The sequence below is a fragment of the Ictidomys tridecemlineatus genome, chromosome 15 (genome assembly GCF_052094955.1).
Source record: "Ictidomys tridecemlineatus isolate mIctTri1 chromosome 15, mIctTri1.hap1, whole genome shotgun sequence".
NCBI classification, from domain to species: domain Eukaryota; kingdom Metazoa; phylum Chordata; class Mammalia; order Rodentia; family Sciuridae; genus Ictidomys; species Ictidomys tridecemlineatus.
This window is the reverse complement of record NC_135491.1, coordinates 47,648,639-47,668,301: the sequence shown is the minus strand read 5'-3', so window position 1 is coordinate 47,668,301 and position 19,663 is coordinate 47,648,639. Positions and strand designations below refer to the sequence as shown.

The following is a 19,663-nucleotide window of genomic DNA, read 5'->3' as shown; positions in this document are numbered from 1 at the left end:
GAGGTTCTGCTTTGCATCCATAGGCGCCTATGTGAATAAATTCCTCCTGCTGATTGCATCCAGTGACTCGCGTGTTCCATTCTGGGTTGGGGTCTCGGGGGTCTTTCATTTGGGGGCTCGTCCGGGATTACCGGAACGACCCAGACCCAAATCCGGAGGACACTCGACTTCACTGGGAGGTAAGCCGGCAAATACAAGCTCTCTGTCTCTATGTTTGTCTCTATGTTTAATGTCTTGCGCAGCGTCTGTATTCTGAAGTCTACGCGTAGCTCAGTATCTGAAGGCAGCTTGAGAAGGAGCTAATTTGAGGTTTAGCTCGGACTTCTCCCCTGCCACCCTGGGAGACGTCCCAGGGATCCGAAGGGTCCATTTTTTCGGGGCCCCCAGTGTTTCTGAAGGATACACTGTCTTTGTAGGCGAAAGAGAAGTACTAACTTCTCCCAAGCCATCTGAATTCGGTTTCTGCCGGCACCGCGCAGCGCTCGTCCCGTTCGGTCTCGTCTTTGTACTACTGTGTCTGTCTGTCTACTTTCTGTCTGAAAGAAATATGGGGAACACCCTAACTACCCCTTTGAGCCTTACTCTAGATCATTGGCAGGACGTCCAAAAGCGCGCAAACAACTTGTCCGTGACGGTCAAAAAGAAGAAATGGAAAACTCTCTGTGCCTCAGAATGGCCTACATTCAATACCAGCTGGCCTCCTGAAGGAACCTTTAACATTGATTCTATCTTACAGGTGAAGTCTCGAATCTTCATCCAAGGTCCTCAGGGACACCCTGATCAAATACCCTATATTATTACTTGGGAAGATTTAGCTTCCACGCCACCCTCCTGGGTAGCTCCTTTCTCTCCTCCTAAGTCTCCTTCTTCTTCTTCTCCCCTCGAGCCCTCTGCCCCTCTCCTTCCAGTTCCTCCTCTTCTACCCCCTCAAACCTCCCAACTTTACCCTGTTCTCGACAAATCTGAAACTTCAACTAAGCCAGGGGCAACACCAAAGAAGGTTTTGCCACCAGAAGACTCAGCCCTAATTGACCTGCTAGCTGATGAGCCTCCTCCTTATCAGCCCCAGCCCTTGCCAGCCCTTGGGTCCAATCCACCTTCCTCGGAGGAAGAAGAAGATAACCAAGAGGGTCCAACAGCCAGTGCTCCCCCAGATCCATCCCCCATGGTGGGACAGCTCCGAGGACGACGGGATCACACTGCACCAGGGGACACTTCTAGAGTTCTCCCCCTGCGGCAAATGGGGGGTCCCAATGGCCAATATCAGTATTGGCCATTCTCAGCCTCTGACCTTTATAACTGGAAAACTCATAATCCTTCCTTTGCTAAAGACCCTGTAGCTTTAACCTCTCTGATTGAATCTATTCTAGTGACTCACCAGCCAAGGAGAAACAAAAAGTTCTTTTGGAAGCTCGCAAAAATGTACCAGGGGATGATGGGCGACCTACCCAACTCCCAAATTTGATTAACGAGGCTTTTCCTTTAACCCGGCCAAACTGGGACTATACCACTGAAGCAGGTAGGAACCACCTACGTCTCTATCGCCAGTTACTCATAGCGGGTCTCCAAGGAGCAGGGCGTCGGCCCATTAATTTGGCCCAGGTAAGACAAACTATTCAGGGAGCAGAGGAGAGCCCAACAGCATTTTTAGAAAGACTAAAGGAGGCATATCGGAGGTTCACACCCTTCGATCCTGATAGTGAGGATCAGAAAGAAAATGTCTCTATGACATTTATTTAGCAATCTGCCCCAGACATCAGAACTAAGTTGCAAAGACTGGATAATTTGCAGGATTTCTCTCTAACAGATTTGCTGAAGGAAGCAGAAAAGATATTTAACAAGAGAGAAACTCCAGAGGAACAAAAGGATAGAATCAGGAAGATGCAAGAAGAACGAGACCTTAAGCTTAGAGAAGAGTCAGACAAAAGGGAAAGAGAAAGTGATCGAAAGCGTAACAGGGAACTAAGCAAAATATTGGCCACTGTAGTTCAGGCAGGACGTCAGGGAGACAAAGTAAGTCAGGACAGGGAACGGAGCAGACCCCATGTAGACCGAGACCAATGTGCCTACTGTAAGGAAAAAGGACACTAGGTAAAAGACTGCCCAAAGAGACCCCCCAACCCTAGAAGAGGTGCAAATCGGGCCTCGCAGTTACTAGCATTAGATGAAGACTGAAGGAGTCAGGGCCAGGAGCTCCCCCCTGAGCCCCGGGTAACCCTACAAGTAGGGGAGCAACCTGTAACCTTCCTAGTGGATACGGGAGCCCAACACTCAGTGCTGACGCAAGCACCAGGACCCATAAGCCACAGAACAACATGGGTCCAAGGTGCCACCGGGAACAAACCATACCGATGGACTACCGAAAGAGAAGTACACCTTGCCACAGGTAAGGTTTCTCATTCGTTTCTACATGTGCCTGATTGTCCGTATCCACTACTAGGAAGAGACCTGTTAACCAAATTGAGGGCCCAAATTTATTTCAAGGACGGGGGTGTCTCTATTACCGGGCCAAACCAGACCCCCTTGCATGTATTGACTTTCAAACTAGAAGATGAATACAAACTTTTTGATAAGTCCTCACTACCTATTAAAAACATGGACTATTGGCTTAGTTCCTACCCGGAGGCCTGGGCAGAAACTGGAGGAATGGGAATAGCTAAACAACAACCTCCAATAGTCATACAGCTAAAAGCCACTGCAACTCCTATTAATATTAAACAATATCCTATGTCAAGGGAGGCCTACCAAGGCATCAAGCCGCATATCAAACGCCTCCTAGATCAAGGCATTCTAACATCTTGCCGGTCGCCCTGGAACACCCCGCTGCTACCGGTCAAAAAGCTAATGATTATCGACCGGTTCAGGACTTAAGGGAAGTTAACAAAAGGGTAGAAGACATTCACCCCACAGTGCCAAATCCCTACAATCTCCTCAGCACCTTGCCTCCGACCCATACCTGGTATACTGTTTTGGACCTAAAAGATGCCTTTTTCTGCCTAAGACTGTCTCCCCAAAGTCAGGCCCTTTTTGCATTCGAATGGAAAGATCCCGAGGAAAGGGTTTCTGGACAGCTGACTTAGACGAGACTACCACAAGGATTTAAAAACAACCCAACGCTCTTTGATGAGGCTCTGCACCAGGACTTGGCTGAATTTCGGGTAAGACACCCTTCCTTAATTATGCTTCAATATGTGGATGATATCTTGTTGGCTGCAACCTCCAAAGAAGACTGCCTAACAGGTACGAAAGAATTGTTGCAAACCTTGGGACTACTGGGGTACAGGGCATCAGCAAAGAAGGCCCAAATCTGTCAGACAAAGGTTACCTATCTTGGCTATGAACTTTACGATGGTCGGCGCTGGCTGACAGCTGCCAGGAAAGAGACTATCTCAAATATACCAACTCCCCAGAGTCCCAAGCAGCTGCGGGAGTTTCTAGGAACCGCAGGTTTCTGCAGACTCTGGATTCCTGGGTTTGCTGAGATAGCAGCCCCCTTGTATCCACTGACTAAACCAGGTATTTCCTTTACCTGGACTGAGGAACATCAATTGGCATTTGAACAAATTAAATTGGCTCTTTTATCGGCCCCCGCCTTAGGTCTGCCAGACATTACCAAGCCTTTTGATCTGTTTATAGATGAAAAACAGGGTTATGCAAAAGGGGTTCTAACCCAAAAACTGGGACCCTGGAGGCGCCCTATAGCCTACCTGTCAAAGAAATTGGATCCAGTGGCAGCCGGATGGCCACCTTGCCTCCGGATGATAGCAGCTGTGGCTCTTCTGATTAAGGATGCCACCAAACTGACTTTGGGACAGCCATTAACCCTATTAACCCCTCATGCCATTGAAACCATAATTCGCCAGCCACCCGACCGCTGGATGTCAAATGCCCGGCTCACCCATTACCAGTCTTTGTTATTGGATACTGACCGGATCCAGTTCGGCCCCTTGGTGACATTAAATCCAGCAACCCTCCTGCCGCTCCCGGAAAAAGCAGATCCTCACAACTGCCAGCAGATTCTTGCAGAAACACAGGGGACCCGGCCAGACCTCACAGACCAACCAATGAAGGATGCAGAGCTAGTCTGGTATACAGATGGAAGCAGTTATCTGCTCAATGGAGAACGACGAGCAGGAGCGGCCATCACCACTGAATCTGAGATAATATGGGCGAGTGCGCTTCCGGGCGGGACGTCAGCTCAGCGGGCAGAACTGATAGCTCTGACTCAAGCCTTAAAGCTGGCAGAGGGGAAAAAACTAAATGTATACACAGACAGCAGATATGCTTTTGCCACTGCTCATATACATGGGGAAATTTACAAGCGCCAAGGATTACTAACCTCAGAAGGAAAAGAAATCAAAAATAAGACTGAAATATTAGCTTTACTTAAAGCTTTATTTTTGCCTAAGAAATTAAGTATCATGCATTGTCCCGGCCATCAGAAAAAAGACACTCCAGAGGCCAAAGGGAACAGATTAGCAGATGAGACAGCCAAGAAAGCAGCTCTAGGGCCACAGCTCTTAATAATGACTCTATTGCCCCAACAAGTAGACCCACCGCATGCTAACCACGAAGAACAATGGGTCTATGAAGACAAGGACTTAAATGTCATACAGAGACTGGGGGCTACCTACAGCCCAGAGGACAATACCTGGAAATATCAAGGAAAGACTATCATGCCCCTTAAAGATGCAAAACAACTAGTGAAGTCCCTACACAGACTCACACACCTTGGAGCTAAAAAGATAAAAGAACTTTTAGACCGCGGGGAAGGTACTTTATATCTCCCAAACAGGGATCAACTTCTTCGCCAGACAGCAGAAAATTGTCAAGCATGTGCCCAAGTAAATGCTGGTAAAAACAAGATTGGAATCGGAATTCAAATAAAAGGGCATAAACCTGGAACCCATTGGGAAATAGACTTTACTGAAATCAAACCAGGTATGTATGGCTATAAGTATCTTCTAGTTTTTGTTGATACCTTCTCCGGATGGGCAGAAGCATTCCCGACTCGACATGAAACTGCTAAGGTGGTTGCAAAGAAATTATTAGAAGAGATTTTTCCCAGGTATGGGGTACCTGGGACAATTGGATCGGATAACGGGCCTGCCTTCGTTTCCCAGGTAAGTCAGATGGTGGCCAATATATTGGGGATCAATTGGAAATTACATTGTGCTTACAGACCCCAAAGTTCAGGACAGGTAGAAAGAATGAATAGAACTATTAAGGAGACCTTGACCAAATTAACGCTTGAAACTGGCACTAGAGACTGGGTACAGCTCCTGCCTTTAGCCTTATATCGGGCCCGAAATACCCCAGGCCCACAGGGACTAACCCCATTTGAGATTCTGTACGGTGCCCCACCACCTGCTGTTAACTTTTATGAAACTGAAACCTGTGCCTCCCTCGCCCCATCTATGCAGACTCATTTGCATGCCTTGCAGCTGGTTCAGAACGAGGTCTGGAAGCCTTTAGCCGCAGCATACAAAGAGGAACTTAAAACCCCATCGCTGCCACATCCCTTCAAAGTCGGAGACACCGTCTGGGTACGCAGACACCAGAGCAAGAACCTTAAACCACGGTGGAAAGGACCCTACACTGTCCTGCTGACGACTCCTACTGCAGTCAAAGTGGACGGCATCTCTGCTTGGATCCACGCCTCTCATGTAAAGACTGCTCATCCACTGGAATCCACCAGCACCTCTTCAGGATGGAAATTGCAGCGCACTCAAAACCCGCTAAAGATAAGACTCACTCGCTGCTGACTTTATTCACTTTATGTCTAGCTCTCCCCATGTCAGCTGCCAGGCACCACTTGTATAACCCCCCGCACCCCCGAAAGTCCCAGACAGTTGGGGATCCTAGAAGCCGCAGTACAGCAAGATCTGAGGGCAATAGAAACCTCTGTAACTGCTTTAGAAAAATCTTTAACCTCCTTATCAGAGGTAATATTGCAAAATAGACGGGGTCTAGACTTATTGTTCTTAAAGGAAGGAGGGCTTTGTGCTGCCCTAAAAAAAAAAAAAATTGTTACTTTTACACAGATCATACAGGGGTAATAAGGGAATCCATGACAAAACTCAGAGAAAAGACTAGATGCACGGGAAAGATCCCTGCGGAGCTCTCAAAGTTGATTTGAAGGCTGGTTCAATAAGTCCCCATGGCTGACTACTCTATTATCTACTATAGCTGGACCCTTGATTATCTTGCTGTTGATTTTAACGTTTGGACCCTGTATTTTTAACAAATTGATGCAGTTTATAAAAGACAGGCTTTCTGTAGTACAAACCATGGTCCTTACCCAGCAATATCACTTGCTTCAACAACAGGCTGAATCTGAACCCGAACAGGCAGATCTATGGATATAAGATTATATCCCTGATAAAAGAAAAGGGGGGAATGAAAGACCCCAGCCTCAAAGCCTTAAGCTTAATGTTAAGAAATATAACGTTTTGCTCTGCAGTCACAAGATGCTTCCTCCTAACCGCAACCCATGCCCCACACCCCCCATGTTGTAACCCATACGTTAATACCCTCATGTCAAAACCGCAAGATGTCCCAGACAGTTAAGAAACCACGAGATGTTCCAGAGGGGCAGACTTGAGCAAAAGAGGACAAAAATAGGAGCACATGGGTGGGGTCTCCAAACCCACTCTGCCCCCTGTGACCACTTTTAGGGGAGCTTGAGAGGGGGCCAATGAAATAGCTGATACTGTGCCAAGCTGTCATGGGGGGGCCAATGAAATAACTGTTACTGTGCTAAGTTGGAATCTTATCCCTTGCAACCTATAAAAATCCTGTAACCCCGAGCCCATGCATGCAAGCTGCCTAAGCCACGGCTGAGGTTCTGCTTTGCATCCATAGGCGCCTATGTGAATAAATTCCTCCTGCTGATTGCATCCAGTGACTCGCGTGTTCCATTCTGGGTTGGGGTCTCGGGGGTCTTTCAAGGGAAGCGGATGAAAGCACAGCTTTAGACAGTGAGAGAAAAGGAATATTTATGAAAACTCTTCCTAAGTACTGGGAGTGATGAGAGGGGTAGAAGGAGGAAACAGAGTTCCCTCCTGATTGCCTCTGCTCTCTTGGTGAAGTAGGAGGCTGTAAGTCACCTCCTTAAAGCTAATATGGAAATAGTAAGAAAGCAGCTCTGAAGATGGTGACAAAAGCTTAACGTAACTATCAAGAGAATGGAAGAAGCTGACTGGGGAACACAGAGAAAACTGGCGTAAAATACTAACGGTGTCATTCAGACTAAAGTTCAAAAATTCAAACTAAGTAGCAGTCTTCAAGAGTATGTGATCTTTCTTTCTAGCCATAAGGGGTTAAAAAAAAGTAGAAGTTAAATAAAATAGGGGTTAAAAAAGTAGAAGTTAAATAAAATGGAAGTGCAGAAAAAAGAACTGAGGATACATATGTTCAAAACACCAAGCTTTATCACCTGTGAGGTCCTGAGTTTGATCCCTAGCACCTCCAAAGTTTTTTAATTAAAAAATTCATTAAGCTATGTACTTCAAATTTGTTTAGTAAATTGTTTGTTAAGTTATGCCTTAATATATTCATCTAAAAAAGAATCCTATGTCTCATTCCAAGTATTCAATCTCCCACTCCCAAATCAAAAGGCAAAAAATACCTCTGGACAACTTCTATTTTAAAATGACAGGTGAAAAAAGATTGAAAATGGAAACAAACAAACAAACAAAACCTGGGAAAATCCCATCTTCCCTCAAATGCATATTTTTAATCTAGAGTAACTTATAGACCACCAAGTAGACTTGGATATCAAGCACCAGTTCCCATATGAAAATTGTTATTGTTGGCGTTAGCACTTTAATCTAAAGAGGACACAAATTCTGCTCATGTTTGAATAACCCTTGCCAACAAATTGATCCCATAGCAGCAGGGCTGCAGGGAGTAGTTTCCAAGATTGAAGGGAAACATAAAGGGGAAAATTCAGTAAATATATTTCCTCCTAGGATAAATCCATTTAAAAAGAAAAAAAAAGCATTTTTTCTCTTTCCTTCTTTTACACAAGCAGTCCAAAAGGGCATTAAGGAATCTGTAATATACATAGAAGGAAGCAATACCAAAGAAATGTAGATTCCACAGCTGTTAACCCAAGGGACACCTCAAACCAGGCAAATCTCTAAATAAGGTCTGAAAGGCAGATGCTCTACTAAAGGCCACTAACTTCCAAACCCAGGAATATGAAGTGGGCACTAAGCATGCTAATGTATGACTTTCTAGAAAGCTAACTTTTGCTTTTTATATGGGCAGAGCAGTACAATTAATAATTGTCAATTCAGATATATCCAAAATGGATTAGGAAGTGAGCCTAGCCACCACCTACCATCTGAACATAAGGAAGGATTTTCCTTTTCATTTTAATATATATCTTCTTCATCTACACAATATTACATATTGATTAACAATATCAGAGTAAGGTCTCCGAAATGTACAATATTATATGTGAATAAACCCTCAGAAACTCTAATAGAATAAAACTACAGAACCAAACCCCCGGGATTCAAATCCTGATTCTCCACTTTCAATGATGTCTTGGTCAAGTTACTTCACATGAATAGGCCTCAGTTTCCCCACAGAGAAAACAGAGCTATTATCTACTCATAGAGTTATAAGAATTAGATAGTCAATATATATAATTATAAAAATATTCCAGTGACATTGTAAGTGACTCATAAATCTTAGTTCCTGTTAAGTCTGTAACTTAGCAATTTGTAATAAGCACATCTCTTTACTATGACTTCTAAAATTTGCATGCACCAAGGGCTAACTCATGTGGCTTACACCCTGTGAATACCTGATAACTGGAAAAGGGTCAAACTATGGTATACTGAATTTGCTGGCCTATTTAATAAATAGCTGGAATTTGAAGGCTAAAGATTTAATGCACTATTTCCCTTCTCTAGTAGTTCTCGTCCACATTATGTATGTGTTTACTAAAATGACCAACTGCCTTTTGTGGAAAATGTCAATATTCTGTAAACACAGCATCTGGGAGGATTAAGCAGAACACTATCAAATTTGAAAAAATACAATGAAGTAAATTAAGAAGGACTAGAAAGGTATGTTCTAAATTCCTAGAAAAACTGTTTTGGTAAGCTTTCATACTTTCTCTCCTTTTTTCATTAGACTACTATTAAATAGAGTTCTGTCCCTTTAACTGTCAAATGGTTTGCCATTTTACAAGTAATCTTTCTCCACAGAGGAATCTTTTAAAAGTTATAAATAAAATACCCCAAATATTTTCTTTTTCCCACAGATGAGAACATTAGAACACTGACATTTTAATCTGTTCTGTACAAGAGTGAGTTGTGTCAACACAGTGCTCCCAGCTACAACACTGAAAAAAACAAGTTTAATTAAAGACAGAGAAGAAACCGTATGTGGAGCCTAAGCCATTGAGATACAAGGAAGAGTTGTCATCTTCAGAGTGAGTTCTCTAAGAACAAATCTCTGTCAGTGTCAAAAGGAAAAAGAGAGAGAGACAAAGCAAAGCCAAAGTGTGATTCTATAAAGGAAAAACCTGGTGGTGTCAAATGTCAACGTTCAGACTAAGAACTAAAAACACTGTTTCCATTACACTGTTTACTTTCAGAGTCCAGACCAGACCCTACTCCTAGCATCATAAAACATCTCTGGATGTACATAGATACCTATTAACCATAGACACATTGAACTACAAAAGGAGAAAAAGACTCATGTCACAATAATGATTTAGCAACAGTGAATACTGCTTTTACTGGGTTTATCCCAGAATATTGGCTATTCTCTTTTCTCAGACTCTAATTTGAAGGGCAAATCAGCATTACCACAATGCTATCTGCTAAAATTATGCACAAATCTAACTACATTTTTGCAATACATAGCTTGCTGCCTATCCCCCCTGCCTTTCTGCCAGGGCACTCAATTATCAGAGAGGCCCTACAGGACAATGAAAACAAAACAAGGCAAAAATGACCCGGCTTTAGCTTTGGCCTTGCCAATTTCCTAGCTTAGTAAGTCTTGGGTAAGTCACGTAATATATTTGTGATTACTTTCTCTTATCTATAAAATAGGGATAATGCTAATTACTCAAGAGCCTTATTGTAAGGCTTCAATGAGATAACATATGTAAAGTATCAGGTTCATTTGTTTAGCTCACATAACACACACTACACAAATAGTATTCTTTCTGTATTTATTTATGGAACAGAGTTCCCGGTATACTACCTGGCTGTCCCTAAACTCACAATCCTCCTGCTTCAGTCTCCCAAGTAGCTGAAATTACATGCATGCACAACCATGTCTGGCTTCTTATTAACTTTTGATTTTTAAGATACTGGTCACTTGTCGATTGTATATTATCATACCTTTGACTACATCCTACATTCCTTAGGACTAAAACTTCTTTCAATCCTATATAATATATCTCACTTCAGAAGGAATATTAGCATTTACTGGTTTGTTCATCCATATATAACTGTGTTTTTCACAGCACAGTGTAACAGAATGGCTGTCAGCATGCTGAGCTCACTGTCAAAACCACCTGAATTAACTGATAATATTTCAATCAGGCCACTCTTAATCACTACACAACTTTTAGCAAGCTACTTTAGTATGCCTCAGTTTCTTCATTTGTAAAATGTAGATAAAACACTATTATTACAGAGCTGTTCTGAAGATCAACTATATCAAATATATGTAAAGCTATTAGAATGAATGTGAACTAAGTATGAGCCCTTAGAAAACATTTGCTTATGACTTGACAATGTATCTGCCTGATGAATATTAGTCTATAATTGCTGTATAGCATTAGATATTTCTCTGAATTTGTATGTTATAAATTTGTAGGAAGATGAAACAGGGTAAATATTTTGGTCAATAGTTACAAATATGATAGGAATAATAGAAAGATGTATAAAGAAAAACTTGACAAATATAAAACTAACTGAATTAGAATATAAAGAATCCAATCTGTATAATTTTTATGTTTGTATATGTCAGTTAAAAAAGAAATCCAGGCTTTACAGAGGGGAAGAAACAGAACAAGCTTATGTTGTCATGAAATTGAAACAAAATACATAAAAATGCCATATTTTAACTGTATTAGGGAAAGCATCATGGAGAAGACAGCATGAAGATTCAGACAGATGATGAGAAAACAAATGTTATTCAAAACAATAGAAATAAGAAGAGGTATGAAAGGATTACAAAGAGCCCATGTGAAAGCCAGTACCCAGATCTGTCTGCCTGGAGACAGGTTCTTGTAAGAGAATAGTTCCTCTAAGAGAATTTCTTTCCTTGGAGTTTAGAAAGCACACAATATGTACTCATTAAGATCTAAAAGATAGGATAAATTCTAATCAAAAACATTTTCAAATTCTACATTAAGTAGAGCTTTCCAATGGGTATGCCAAGGCATATCGGTGTGCCTAAATTAAGTGACCAATGTACTAAGAATTGTGAGCCTCTCAGCCCTTGGGGTATAAATCCTCTAGCTATAGATGGCTGGCCTACTCCCTCTGTGTGCCATTCAAACATAATTTTCTAAACATAAAATGCCATAAAAAGTTGTGAAACAATGGGTTAAATAATATGGCTATTATGCAATGAGACAAAGAAAACTAAGTGGGAGAGAAAATGATATACAATGTCTTTGCCTAATCTGGTGGCATTGTGGAAGATCAAAGAGAGGAAAGACAAGTGGCAAAAGAGTAGTTAAGTAAGTGCTGTAAGGCAACAATAAATGTTGGCAAGGATGTGAGGGTAAAGGTACATTCATACATTGCTGGTAGAACTGCAAACTGGTGCAACCACTATGGAAAGCAGTATGGAGATTCCTCAGAAAACTTGGAATGGAAGCTCCATTTGACCCAGCTATCCCACTCCTTGGTTTATACCCAAAGGACTTAAAATCAGCATATTTCAGTAATGCAGCCATGTCAATGTTTATAGCAACTCAATTCACAGTAGCTAAACTATGGAACCAACCTAGGTGTCCTTCAATAGATAAATGGATAAAGAAAATGTGGTGTATATATTCAATGGAATATTACTCAGCTTTAAAGAAGAGTAAAATGATGACATTTCCAGTAAATGAATGGAGTTGGAGAATGTCATGCTAAGCGAAATAAGCCAATCCCAAAAAACCAAAGGCCAAATGTTTTCTCTAATATGCGGATGCTAATTCACAATAAAGCGGGGCGTGGGGGGCACTAGAGAATAATAGCATTACCTTAGATTCAGTAGAAGGAAGTTAAGAGAGGTAAGGGGAGTAGATGTGGAGATAGGAAAGACAGTAGAATGAAATAGACATTATTACTTTATGTATATATGTGACTGCTTGACCAATATGATTCTATAACATGTACACTCAGAAAAATGAGAAATTATATCTCATCTATGTATGATATATCAAAGTGCATAAATGCATTCTACTGTCATGTATAACTAATTAAAACAAATTTTTTTTTAAAAAAAGAAAGTGCTGTAATAAGTTAGGCACAAAACTAAGGCCCAAAATTAGAGTAGTAACAACAGGCAAAATAGGTTGTGAAAGAATAACTGCTTAGAACTCAGTTTAGTTCAGTCAAATATTTATAGCTGCCTATTATGTGTCTGCCATTCTCCAGGCATTGGGGATTTTAAAACTGAAGAAACAATTTCTAGTAATTATAATTTTTTTAAATTATAGAGACAGAATTCCAGGTTTTCCTTAATACGATTTGTTTTACACAGACTTAAAGAAAGGAAATATCAAAAGGCATTATATATTGCACCATAAATCAAAGGTAGTTCCAACCTAACCATTAAAGCTTTAAAAAATAAGCCTTTTGGTGAAAAGACCCAATATCAGTAGCCAATGGGTTATGAAGAAAATTCCATGGAACAGAATGCTAAAGACAATAAATAGTTTTTAACATGTTTATATCTAAGCCAGGGTTAGAATGCATGCCATTGGTAAACTCCATTTTTAGCTTTTAAAAGATAATAATAGCAGCTATCATTTATTAGGTGCTTACTACATATCAAACTGTGCCATCAGTTGATATATTCCTCATGGTATCCTCAAAACAACCCTGAAAGGGTAAGTATTGTCAGTACCACATTTTTTCATGATAAAACAAGGCTCAGAATATTAAGTAATCTACCTAAGACACAAAGCCAGTGAAATAGCAAAGCTAGAAACCTAGCTCTAAAGTCCTTGTTCTTATTAAATGTGTTTTAAAAGATAGAACTCATTAAAGAAAATGCTCTAAGACAAACATAGGTAAGACACATTCATGCACTGTTCTAAGAGAGAGTGCTTGCCCAAGGCTCACTAACTGGGTCCATTCAGGAAGAAATTTTGAGGTCTATATATTAGTATTCTGCTGACATACAAATTACCACAAACTTGTTGACTTAAAACATTGCAAATCTATTCTCTTACAGTTTTATAAGTTAGAAGACTAAAATGAATCTCACTGGATTGAGATCAACGTATTAAGCGAGCAGTCATTCCTTTCTGAAGGTTGTAGAGTACACTCTACTACTTTCCCTTTTCCAGCTTCTAGAGGCCACCAGAATTCCTTGGCTCATGGCTCCTTCCTACATCTACAAAGCCAGAAATGGTTAGTCAATTCCTCTTCATGCTGCTCTGTCTCTCTGGTTCCTCCATAGTTTTATCTCTTCTCACCACAAAAAGGTTCTCCAATTTTGAGGATCCGCATGATTAGATTGGGCACACTCAAGTAATGCACCATAGCTCACCATCTCAAACTCCCTAAGTTAATTGCATCTACAAAGTTCTTTTTCTTATGTAAGGTAACAGATTCTGAAGATCAGAACACACACATGGAGGGTGGGCATTATTCTGCCTTTCACTGACTAAAAAACAAAGGAGCTACTCAGTGTTTGAACCATTATAATTGGTTACACATGTACAAGATAATTCACTGATAACATTTTAGCTTGCCCTTACTTATAGGAAGAGAATGTGCTGTTTAGAGGATGCAACGTCTACTCTCATGAGCAGATGCGTTTTACATTATGTTGAATGATTTGTTTTCTGAGTTATACATTACTGCCTTGTGAATGCTGTCAGAATGAGTCAGAATCTCTTAGTCCAAAAACTCCAAGACTCAGACAAGATCAATATTCTGAATCTTTAAGTTAAGGATCAGAGTCAAGGGTGAGGGAGGGGGTATATTTAATGGTTCTATATCTATGATAAAAACAACCTTTTGAAAATCATGTTTAAGAAGTTATATATAATTAGATATATCTAAGAATACAGTTATATGTCACTCCCTTTGATTTATGAGACTTGTATCAACAAAGAGAATAGTTATGGCTTTCTGATTGTGCCTGTATAATCAATCAAATGGTTTGAAGTAGAATGTCCTTGGGAGGCAGCAGGGAATTTCAAATCAACAACTTTTAAAACTTGCATCACAAAGATCAGTGGTTGGCTAGTCGTGGGGTATTGGGGGGAGAATATACAGTGACTGCTCATGAATATGAGGTTTCTTTTTGGTATAATAAAAGTGTTGATTATGATAGTTACATACATAGATACATAACTCTGAATAGACAAAAATCATTGCATTGTACATTTTAAATGAGTAAATTTTACATTTTAAATGAATAAATTCAGTGAGAGGAGAATCTGGTTAAATATCCGTATTAAATGAAGAATAAAAATAAGAGATCTTATGCAATATGATCTTAGTGAAGATCCCTTCCTTATTCCTATTATTTCCCTCTTTTTTATTCTATCTACTTTAGATTTTTATATATTCGTTCTTGGAAATGTCATAATTTTCTATGCCTTTAAATTTTGTTTTGTAGTTTACTACTCTACTAATATAAATACTATATAAAATTCAAAAAACTTACTCCATAAATTATGAATATAGAATATAATTCTGATGCTAATATCAAACGCTCCTTACTAGAAAGTAAATACAGATAAGGGAAATGTTCTCATTCTGTTTTAGGAGCTCCTGTTTTATTACCCTTGTTCTGCACTGTGCATGTATATTCTCTATATGCCCTAAATCATTCCAAGCACCACAAGAGCTATATCAAATTCATGTGTTCTTGTACCAAGATTCGCATATTAAAACCAAAGAACTTGTCTCTACTTGCAAATGTAGAAAGTTCACACTTTGTAGACAACCTTCATTTGCTCATTTTATAGTTATATCTATTATAGTGTCCAGCAGTGACTCCACATCTATAGAATGCTATTGAATGACTTTTCTCCATACTTCTTTTTACCTGCATCCTCTTTCTCAAGAGCAATAATAGCCTTCTCTTCAAAAACACTATAACAGAGTACCCTGTCAGAGGTTACAAGGCAGTTTTGCTTACAAATTAGAAAATCAGGCAATGTTTTGCTTGAGGCTTTCTTACAGTTGATAGGAAAATAATCACCTATATAGCCCATAAAAATGTCCCCCCTGAATAACAATCAAGCCATTTCAATAGAACACTTTCCTGAAACTGACACATTAGTTAAATTAATAAAATAACATTATCTAAGCCGATAAAAAAGTTCCTTCAACCTTGAGGTGGAACACTTGTCTCCTATGAGCTTAGACAAAATGGTCTGGTTACTTTTCTACATAAAAATTGTAAAAGATCACTTCCTATTCTCAGGAAAGAGAAACAGAAATATCTGATATTATAAGCCTAATCCTTGAGTATGATTGTGCTTACATACTGGATTCTCCACTGAATCACAAGTATACCATACTGTTATATGTTTTCATGCAGTACAATGCATTCTATTCATATGGAATGCCTAGTTATATATGCTGAAAGAACATGATGATCCAAGAACAGAAGATAAATATACATAATCCACACTGTAAAGTACAGTTTTATGTAATTTTCTTGCTCTTAAATACAAATGCACAATTGACCATATAGTATCAACACCACAAATTCAGTTCCTGATGCAAAACTGCCTTTGTCAAATAATTGTCTCATTCATTTTTCTAGGATTCTATCAAAACCTGGAAAAAATTTTAATTATTGTAGTTGAAACTGGAAAATGTTGCAGAGGTTACAAAATAGCTTGCACTGAAATTTATAACACATTTGTAAGTTTGTCAAGATTGTGTTGTTGTCATTGTTGTTGTTTTAATACACATAGAAACTCAAGTCCACATTCTGAGGATCCTTTCAGACAACTGAAAGCTGAATTTTCCAAGCAGGCAGCTGTAGCTCATTAGCTCTGCCATGGACCGTGAAAGCCACTTGCCAATAGTGTCGAAAGACTATTACTCATTTCAATCTCTCCAAAGAAGATAGACTTTTTTCTCCAACAAACATTAGTGAAAAACACTGAATTTGGGGCTGTGACTGGAACAGCTCAGCGCACATGGATGGAAACTCAACAGGGAAACTAAAGCCAACTGGAGGTGGCAGATTGATGTTCTAGCTTTTTACCTTCAGAGACCAGAGCTTCCAACTAGTTTTCAAGAAGAAAGAAAACAGGGGCTGGGGATGTGGCTCAAGCGGTAGCGCGCTCGCCTGGCATGCGTGCGGCCCGGGTTAGATCCTCAGCACCACATACCAACAAAGATGTTGTGTCCACCGAGAACTAAAAAATAAATATTAAAAAAAAAAAAAAAAAAAATTTAAAAAAAAAAAAAAAAAAAAAAAAAAAAAAAAAGAAGAAAGAAAACAAAACAATCATGTAGAGATAATAATGTACTTGAAGCATGTATGATAATCCGATTGCCTGACAGAACTGTCAGTCTGAATGGCAAATTCTCTGCATATGATTGAGTTTTGCAATGCCAGCAGCTCAAACTTAAGGGGCCAATCAAATCAGCTTTAAATGTCAGTCACCATCCAAGTAAGGCAGTTACTCAGAGAAATCAAGATTACACTTAGAAATAGTTTAAGTCCTTATTCAACAATCACGAAGACAACTAAGGAAATTCTATAGACATTTATAGAATTCTGTAGAATTAAATAGAATATTAGTATGCTATAGGTAAAAAGTAATATAACTACCTAGGTAATATTGAGTAGTCTTATTCTTCCCACAGTACTTAAATCTAAACAATTATATAATACTCAACTAAAATTTAGCTGGGTAGAGACTGATGTTCAGTTTAGATATAAACACTATGTGGAATTCCAAGTTATGAGATATGCTTTGTTTCTTAATCAAGATGCTAGCTACTCAGGTATCTCTAGGTTATAAAAATTCATTAAGCTGTATACTCACAATATATGAATCTTTTTGATCAAAGAAGTTTTGTGATCAAGGAAACATCATGTCCTCTAGTCAATTGCCCCATGAATTTAATTGCTGAGAAAAGCAACAATATCAAATTCCTATTTGATCACAACTTCAGACTTAGTTTTCAGTTTTCCAAGCTACCTGTTAAGGACAGACTCACGTTAGCATCTTAGAGCAACAGAACATGGTTCATTATATGTGGGTGTATTATCTCAATAGATTTTTACAATGAGAACTATTTATATTTTAATGTCTTAGAAGAGTATTTTTAAATAGCTCTGATATCAGGGTTTTTTAAAACATATTTTTAGTTGTACATGGACACAATAAGTTTTTTATTTACTTATTTTTATGTGGTGCTGAGGATTGAACCCAGTGCCTCTCACACGGAAGGCACGCACTCTACCACCAAGCTACAACCCCAGCTCCTGATATCAGGTTTTATTCCTGAAAAGATTTACCAAACCACAAGTCATGCGTAACATTCTTTAATAGTCACAAAGTAGTTTGTGAAAATATAAGAACAGTATTTCAATAGTAAATACTCACAATATTTGATACTGATGACAGAGGCAGAACAAAACACATACTAAGACACTTAACAAAAGCATATAAGAAAGAAAATAGAAAAAAGAATGAGACCCAGATATGAATTCCAATTTTACAAGATAATGTTAAAAGATAATCTAACTCCGAGGTCACCGTTAGAGAATAGAGAAACCAAGTTTTAAGGCTATAATTACTGAAAATTCTGTCACAGCTTTTTATTTCTATAAGGTAGAATCATTGCTTTAAGTTGAAATTCTCAGCATTAGCTTGGTCTACTGTACCCACAACTACCCACACTGTGTAAGCTACCTCAATAACTAGGAAAGGCTCTCTTTTTGTTTATGGGCCAAGTATTACATTATGTGTTTTTAATACCAAATATTCACATATGCAATTCTATGCATATGAATATTAAATCATGATAGCATATGAGGCTGAGACCAGTAGTAAGGCTACAAAAAAAAAGTTCATAATACCCTTATGTTTTTTCTAGGTACTGAAATTATCCAAAGGGCAAACCCCAACTTCAACTGGATGTTCAAAATGCACAGAAAGTCATTTTCTTGATCAGTTTGTGTTAATACAGCAACAATTTTAAATCTAATTCCATGAAAGGAGCATTCTTTATCCATCAAAATTTACATAACTCACTATAGCTTACAATTGGGTCAAAATTCTGAGAAAGGAAATTTGGTCTTAACCTTCAATTAAAATGAATTCTCAAATGCATGTCTAATATTAATGGCTATGTAGACACATCTTTTCCATATGATTATACCTTTTTAAACATACTTTTAGCATATAGGTAGCATTGAGTAATCTGCTCAAAGTCATCTCAGTTTCTTTCTCACATTAACCAGGCTTTCAATGCACTACTCCAAATAAATTTGTTAATTGCCGAATATTTCCAAATAACCAAAGGTTGAGTTAACTATTAAACCAGATGAAACTACCACTTTTATAGATGAAAGCCAGTCAAACTTTGGTAATTTCATGTGGCTTAATTAATAATGTTTTTTAGAGAGTTTCAATTTATGCAAAGAAACAATAAAAATAAAAGTTTACCTGATGTGAAAGTACAAAAAAAAAAAATACTTCCAAAGGAATAACCAATTGCTAAGGTATAAAAAGCAATAAAATAGTAGGCTTTATAAAAAGATGGGGGAAAAAATCAGGTAGTTCAACAGGTTCCTGAAATCCTGGTGGTGATCGATAAATTGACTTCTGCTTCACCTTTTATGAAGAGGCTGTACTTAGCAAATCACTGTGTAAGCTACCTCAATAACAGCATTCCTGCTATCAAGTTTACTTGCAATGATTCCAACAAAGAAATTAATTTCTTAGATGACAAGAAAAGGTTATCTGAAATGGGGAAAACACAGGAGATTGAGCTTTCTGCTAATATAACAGACAAATATCAGTCTAGGCACTGAATTCAGAACTGTTTAACTGTCGGCAAGATCTGAATTCCCTGTAGCCCAAAGGCTATCATCATTTTACACACAGACATACACTATACATACATATATGTATGAATGTATACATACATTCATACATACATACTTGCTCTGGGTTTTTAGGATTTTTTTCTAAAAGTTCAGACTCAGAAACCCAAACCTGAGAAAACTGGAATAATCAACCTAATCTCCAGCTACTAATCCATGTTCGCGTATACATACACACACACCACAATGCATCCATCCACATTCCAAACACCAAAGAATGTTTTTCTAAAACACATAATGAATATATTAACTCTTCAGACAATAAGTAGTATTATAAAATTATACAACCACTATTGTTTGTTCTATTACCATATCAGTAAAATATGTAACCAGCAGTGATAAAATCTGAGAACTAGAAACTACC

At 38.8% G+C, this 19,663-nt stretch overlaps 1 long non-coding RNA gene across 1 annotated transcript in view; it reads left to right on the top strand.

Moving 5' to 3' along the window:
• Nucleotides 1-12,464, top strand: part of LOC120888162 (uncharacterized) — a 30,637-nt gene extending 18,173 nt beyond the window's left edge. Inside the window, exon 3 of the long non-coding RNA XR_013430975.1 lies at nucleotides 9,281-12,464. This is a non-coding gene — a long non-coding RNA (uncharacterized LOC120888162). The remainder of the gene's footprint in view (nucleotides 1-9,280) is intronic.
• The last annotated feature ends 7,199 nt before the right edge of the window (nucleotides 12,465-19,663 follow it).